The sequence below is a fragment of the Onychomys torridus genome, chromosome 1 (assembly GCF_903995425.1).
Source record: "Onychomys torridus chromosome 1, mOncTor1.1, whole genome shotgun sequence".
Classification (NCBI taxonomy): Eukaryota; Metazoa; Chordata; class Mammalia; order Rodentia; family Cricetidae; genus Onychomys; species Onychomys torridus.
The window spans coordinates 77,611,625-77,618,876 of record NC_050443.1 but is presented as its reverse complement, the minus strand read 5'-3'; positions in this window follow the sequence as shown (position 1 = coordinate 77,618,876).

The window sequence follows — 7,252 nt, the reverse complement described above, 5'->3', positions numbered from 1 at the left end:
GGACAGGCACCAAAACTACACAGAGAAACCCTGTCTCAAAAAAAAACAACAACAACAAAAAAGAGTCCTCGGAGCTTCGGCTGAGAGGGTATAGCCAGAGGGACCCTCATCCAGACTCCACACCGCAGATGCTATGCAAGGCTCCTTTTACTCCAGGCCTCCCACCAGAAGGGCGGTGTCCAGCCTAAGCACTAATCAGGACTCATGCTCAGAGCCAGAACTGCCCCATCACCCTGCCTGGTTTGCCATCCCCAGCATCACCTGGCCACATGACTGAGGCAGGGGAATGACTTGGCAAGACTTGCTTCCCCTAGAACCTCTGGGATTGTTTGGGGGGCCTGTGCTGCTGTAGAGACAATGAGGAGGCTTCCAAAGGCTGGCACAGGTCCCATCACACCCTCTGCTCCAAGGACAGACTGTTCCTCTGGGCCTGGGGGCCTGGGAGAATCACAGCATTCCTGCTGAGGGTCTTGGGGAGCAGCGGCCTGGTCTCAGGTTTGTCTGCCCATCCCCAGCTGGGTCTAGAAAAGTGCTGGAGACCACAGAGTACAAGATGCGAGAGGCAGAGGCTGTCCTGCTGGGCTTTAGGGCTTCTGACAGTCCCCTGGGGAGGCCCTCTTGATTCAGTCTCAGAAACAGGCCAGGAGGAGGGACATTAATCCAAGACTGTTAATTCTGCCTTCCTACGAAAGCAGAATGTGGGTCTAGCATGGCTCAATTGGTAGACTGCTTGTCTAAATGCAGGAAGACCTGGGTTCTCTCTCCAGCACCTCATAACTGGCTGTGGTGGTTCATGCCTGTAATCCTAGCATTGAGAAGGTGGAGGGAGGAGTATCAGTAGTTCAAGGTCAGCCTTGGCTACATAGCAAACTCAAAGACAGCCTGGGCTGTATTTGATCCCGTCTCAACATACAAACAAACGAACCAACAATGCCCCCCCTCCAGAAAAGGCAGGGTATGAAACAAGAGCTTGGTGCAGCTAGTTACCCCCAAGGCAGGAGTAAGAGGGTCAGAAGCAGGGACAGGGAAGGAAGAAGGCAAATCCAGGGTGTATTTTGCCAGTCCCTACTGTGGACAGGGGCGCTGTATTCTTCCATCACCTTGAGAAAGCCAAGAGTACATTCCAGAATCACCAATCCACAATGGGAGCTGGGAATGGACTTGCTGACTCCAGTGCCCTCTGGATGAGGGCCTTTAGACATCTGGGCTGTGTTGCCTACCCAACCTCATTCCCATGATACCACAGAGCCCAAAGCAGCTCTGGAAACCTTCAGCACAGGATAAGGGTAGAACGCTGGCTTTGTGGGCTGAGCCTGGACTGGTAAGGAATTGTTCATCCCAGCTGCATCCAATGCAGGCGGAGGTAGCTGTGCAGCAGCATCCTTAGTGGATCAGTCTGAGAGGATCACCGGAGCTCAGCTGAGCATGGAGCAGGGTGCTGAAGAAGAGGCTGTGGGACAAGCATGTCCTCTGAGTGGGACAAGCAAGCATGAGGTCAGATTTCCAAGTTCAAACCTTGCTCCACATGAAGTCCACACCACCCTGGAGCCACGGTGTCCTCAAGTAGAATTCCTTCACCCACCTCCCTGTCCTTTGGGTCTGGGACTGTCTGTTAGAGGTGAGTCTCTACTCACTCCCTCAATTCAATTGTTGCAGTTCTAACCTCTGGAGCCCTGTGGAAACAGGGTCATTACAAACGGGGACTGGTTAAGGTGAAGTCACGCTCAAGTAGCGTAGGCGTCTAATACAGTGTCTGGTGCATTTTTAAAAATGTAAGCAGAAAACTTGCATATCAGAAGGCCATGTGTGGAGTGGGGTTATTTCACCACAGGTTAGACAATCAGAAACTAGAAGATAGGCCTGGAAGAGATCCTTCCTAATGCTTAGAGGGCGCAAAGCCGGGCTAATGTCTTGATCTTGAACTTTTCAGTCTTCAGAACTATGAGCCAAGCAATTTCTGCGATTTTGTTATAGTTTCTTTTTCTGTTCCAAACACAATGCTTTCTCCTCATTTGCTTGCAGCCTTCGTGTCTCTGGTCCTGTATCCAACCATCTCTTTAATGTAGTGGAGAGCCTGGAGGTGGAGCCTGGGCTACGGCTGAGGATGTGTCCTTGGCCTCAGAGCAGAGCTAGCCCGCAGCAGGCCCTCAAGAAAGGGACACTGATGCCCTCCAGACACAGGCAGTGTTGATGCTGGCCGTAGACGGCCATCCAGGCTGAGGCAGGCAGCACTGGAAAGGGATCCATGAGAAAGACTGGAGCCAGTGTGAGCAGCCTCAGGCAGCCAGGGTGTGGATTCCATAGTGGCAGGAAGGCACACTGTTGGGGTGCTTGAGCGTACATTCAATTGGGCAATTACATGGCAGTGGGGGGAGCTGTGGATTTGGGGAACCATGGCAGGGTTGTGGGAAAAGTATTCTACTACATATAAAAAAAAAATGGACTGTGGTGAGGCCATGCAGGACTGTGACCTGAGGGCAGTTCCAGTGAGGGAGGGCACAGGTTATACCCCTTGTGAGCATGAGTTGGGAGACAAGGTGAGGAAGAAATGCCAGCCAGGGTTGATAGAGCCTCACGTGTGCAGAGCCCTGGATTTGATCCCCAGTGCCCCATAAATCTGGGGTAGTGGTGTACATGGTCATCCCAGTACCTTGGAGATACCGGAAGGAGAAACAGACATTCCGTGTCATCTTCAGACGCACAGCAAGTTCAAGGCCAACTTCGGTTACTCTAGACCCTGCCTCCAAAAGAGAAAAAAAAAATAGCAGTTTGATTACTGGTTGTTTTGTAGTCATTTTACTTTTAATTAAAATTTTTATTACATTTATTTATTCATTATTTGTTTACCGTGCAAGAGGCAAACAAGCATTGCAAATGGAGAATATGGGTCTGTGTGCCACAGCACACATATGGAGGTCAAAGGACAACTTTCAGGAGTCAGTTCTCTCCTTCCAAATGTGGAACCTGGGATTGAACTCAGGTTGCCAGGCTTGGTGGCAAGCACCTTTACTCACTAAGCTGTATAGGGTTTTTTGCTTTTTATTTATTTTTATTGTTTTAACCCTATGTGGGGGGTATGTATAAGTGAGCACGGGTCATGTGGAGGCCGGAGGCATTGGATGCCCCCTGGAACTGGAGCTACAGCTAGTTGTGAGTCACCCGGTGTGGTTGCTGGGAGCAGAACTCATTCTCTGCAAGAAGAGTACACACTCCTAACCTCTGACCTCTCCAGACCCCTCTTGGTTTGTCTTTTCAGGAAAGGATTTCACACAGCCTGTGCAGGCTGGCCTCACACTGGATATATAGCCAATGCTGGCTTTGAATTCCTTCCTCTGTCTCTCAAGTGCTGGGGTTACAGCACACACTGACACTTCAGTTCTGGTCGCCAATTTGAGATTCTTCTCCATTTGCAATGCTCGCGTCTTACTGAAGATGCTGAGGAGACAGGAGATGGTCCATGGTGTCTGCTATGACAGGTAGGCCAGCCTCCACTCTGCCACAGACAGAGTGTCAGCTGACACTCTTGTTGGAAGAGCAAAGCCACCAAATAGCCCCTGTCCGAGGCACGATTCAAAATGTCAATTTGTGGCTGAAGGTAATTTTTTGCCTTTTTAAACTTCAAGTGTTTATGATCACTTGTGTGTCATAGAAGCAAACTGTACAAAAATATGCGAAGGTGTGGTGAGATGGGGTCTTTTTAAATCATCTTAAGAAGTATTACCTCTTAATTAATTTGTGTAAGTGTGCGTGTGTGTAGGTCAGAGAACAACGTCTCTCCTACCATGTAGGCCCTAGGGATTGAACACAGTCATGAGCTTTGGCAGCAATCACCTTTACCCACTGAGCCATTCAGCTAGCCAAGGGTATGGGATCTTATGGGTATGAGGTAAAATTTACACACAGTAAAATATGGCTGTGGGTAAAACTGTAATAGAATAAGCTATAAATTCAAAAGAAAAGATGACCATTTTTCATGTTTGGTTTCTTTTCCCTGGAGCATCACAGGCCAATATCTAGTTCAACATAGAGAGAGAGGGGCTTGGCTGGGAAGAGCTGAGCAGCCAAATTAAATGATTTTGAGAGTAAGTCCACCATGAGGGAAGAAAATAAGAATCAGCTAGGATCTCCCACCCACTCTTATTTTAATCAAATATTCTCATTCTAGCCTTCTCCCTCTCCAAACATATGTAGTGCTAGAGCCAAAGGGAACTAGAGTCAGGACATAGCTTTTTCTGACAACAGCATCTTCCTCCTCCTCCTCCTGGATGAGTAGCTCTTACAGCTGTGCGTGTGTGTGTGTGTGTGTGTGTGTGTGTGTGTGTGTGTGTGTGCGTGTTGCTCACGTGCATATGGTCTATGATATGTGTGCCTGTATGTCTGTCTGTATGCATGGAGGCCGCAGGTTGACTTTGAGTGCTCTCCTCTCGCTCTCTGCCTTATTTTCTGAGACAGGTTTTCTCCCTGAACCCAAAGTTCATCATTTCAGCTAGACTGGCTGGCCATTGAGCCCAGGGGATCTGCCTGGATCTTCTTGGCTCCCCGACACCACCATGCCTGTCTTTTAGATGAGCGTGGAGGATCTGAACTCAGGAACTCATGCTCACATAGCAGGCACTGTATCCATGGATACATCTCCCCAGCTCAGTTGGTTCATTATTATTGGTTTTTTCTAGACCTGGAACTCAGAGCTATATAGCCAACAATAACCTTGAATTTCAGATCATCCCGCTACACTGCCCAAGTGCTGGAATCACCAGTGTATGCATCATGCCTGGCGTAATCTCACAGCTTTTGTTGTTAGAAATCAACCAACAGTCTCATTTTGGTTTATAAGGGGAAAGCCTGCCAGATACCGAAGGGACTGGCAGGAAAAGCCTCCGTGCAGAAGGAGAACATGCGTTACTTGGTGGCATGTTGAGATAAAGTAAGAAATATGTGTTTGATCTCTGTCCTCAGTTCCTTGGTATAATAATAGTGTCCTTTTGGGTGTCAAAAATATGGTGGCTGGGGCCCCTAGTAGCCGCCACTGAGAGCCAATTACTGGGAAGTCACTGTATTTTCAGCCCCACTCCTTGCCATCCAGGATGGGGACAGGCGCTGAAGGTTGAATTGATCTCCAACAACCAACTGTATCATTGAACACCCCAAGGTTCCATAAAAACCCAGAAAGGACTGGACTCTAGAAGAGACTCTAGAAGGGTGGTGTGACTGGAGAGAGTAAGGGGACTCCATGTCCTCCTGACTGACCAGAGAGGGTAAGGGGACTCCATGTCCTCCTGACATGTCTTCTCCATGGGTCTTTGTAATAGCTTTTACAAGAACTAGCAAGTGTAGATGAATGTTTTCAGGAAGCTTCTCTGGGAAGTGAACCAACCCAAGTAGAAGCACAGGTGATGGAGGGCACTTGTGGGCACTGAGCACTCCACCTGTGAGATCTGGTGCTCTTTCTGGGCATGCATCAGAAAGGCATTAAATCCGACAGCTGGTGTCTAGGAAGGACTTGCTGTTGGGAAGGGGAATTCCCATGAGTTCTGGATCTCAGGGTATTCTGTGGGATTTTTGGAGTAGGAAAAACAATTTGGTTTTCCTTTTACAAAGTGGTTTTCCAACCAAAAAAGGCAGAATGCACAGAGAAGACCCAGACAAGTTCAAATTAGACACTTGTCTACTCACCCAACAGCCATTGAAGATGTGATAAACGCCATTGAAAGAATGGAAGACTGTTCTGTGTTGAAGGCTGGGGAAGGGTGTGATAAAGGAGGATATTGGGGGCATTTAGTGGCATTTGGCTCTTGCCTGAGGTTTAGTGTCTTGTCTTAGTTATTGTTCTGTTGTGTGAAGAGACACCATGACCAAAGCATCTCTTCTAAGAGAAATATTTATTTGGGGGCTTGCTTATAGTTTTAGAGGGTTAGTTTATGATCATCATGGCAGGAAGCAGACAGGTATGGTGCTGGAGCAGTAGCTGAGAGCTTTATATCCTGATCCACAGTCAGCAGAGAGTGAGAGACTGGGCCTGGTGTGGGGTTTTGAAACCATAGAGCCCACCCCTAGCAAAACACTTCCTCCAACAAGGCCACACCTCCTAATCCTTTCCAAACAGTTCCACTAGTACGAGACCAAGCATTCAAACATATGAGCCTGTGGGGGCCAGTCTCATCTAAACTACTACATTTGGACAATTGTATTACATCAATGTTAAACTTCCCAATTATATAAAAGATCATCTTTTTTTTCCCTTAAGAAATGCATATTAAAGTGTTTAGAGACATTATGTGTACCACTTACTTTCAAATGGTTCAGGGAGAAAATGTGTATATAGAAAGACAGCCATTGACAAAATGTTAACAATTGCTAAGACTACAGAGGAGTCTGCATTATTCTTGCATTTCCTCCACAAGTTTGAAATTCTTTTAAAAGTCAAGGAAGAAGTATGTTTGATGATTGAAGTTTATTAAAATTCCTAAGGCTATACTGATTTACTTGGGATAACATTAAAAAAAAACTGACTTACAAAAAAAAATATATGTTTAATCAAGATAATCACTTACATCTTACAACTAAAAATAAATTAAAAGGGTTAAAAAAATTTTCCAGGACAACTCAAAGCCAAATCTCTGGGAGAAAATGTTTACAAGAGCCATATCTAACAAAGGGCTATGATCCAAAAGCACATAAACAGCTCTTAACCGTTTATAAGCTAACAACTCACCAGGTGTGGTGGTGCATGCCGGTAACCCTACTCCCAGGAGTCCAGGTCACAGACAAAGGAGCAAACAGATGTGCCAGAAGTGACGTAGTATTAAGGGTAAAGTTTACCATCTGTAAATCATTCCTCAGCCGAACAAATGAGCTGGTGTCTGTCACTCCTGGGTTGTTGTCCCACTGTGGCTCTCGCTGAGGTGTCTGGAGAGGATGGGACTCATCCTGCTTGTCTCTTCCTTATCTGCCCCGAATTTTTGCACAGGTCTCAGGGCTGGGAAGGGTTCTGGGGAGGTAAGGACAAGAACAGCCTACTCAAAGTGAGGTCACTGTGAACTGCAGTGAGACCCCTTTGATGGCACACACCCCCAACTCTGATCTGCTCTCAAGAGACAGACATCTTCCTTTTGGATCTGCTTTAGTTGGTCCCCCGGCTTGGGGCATGTAGTGTAGCACCTGGCTGATGCTTGTACCTGCCCTCCACTCCTGCTGAGGGGCCCTCAGTGGCAGGCCACTCTCTGGCAGGGCAGTGATCTTTCAGCTGGGCTCG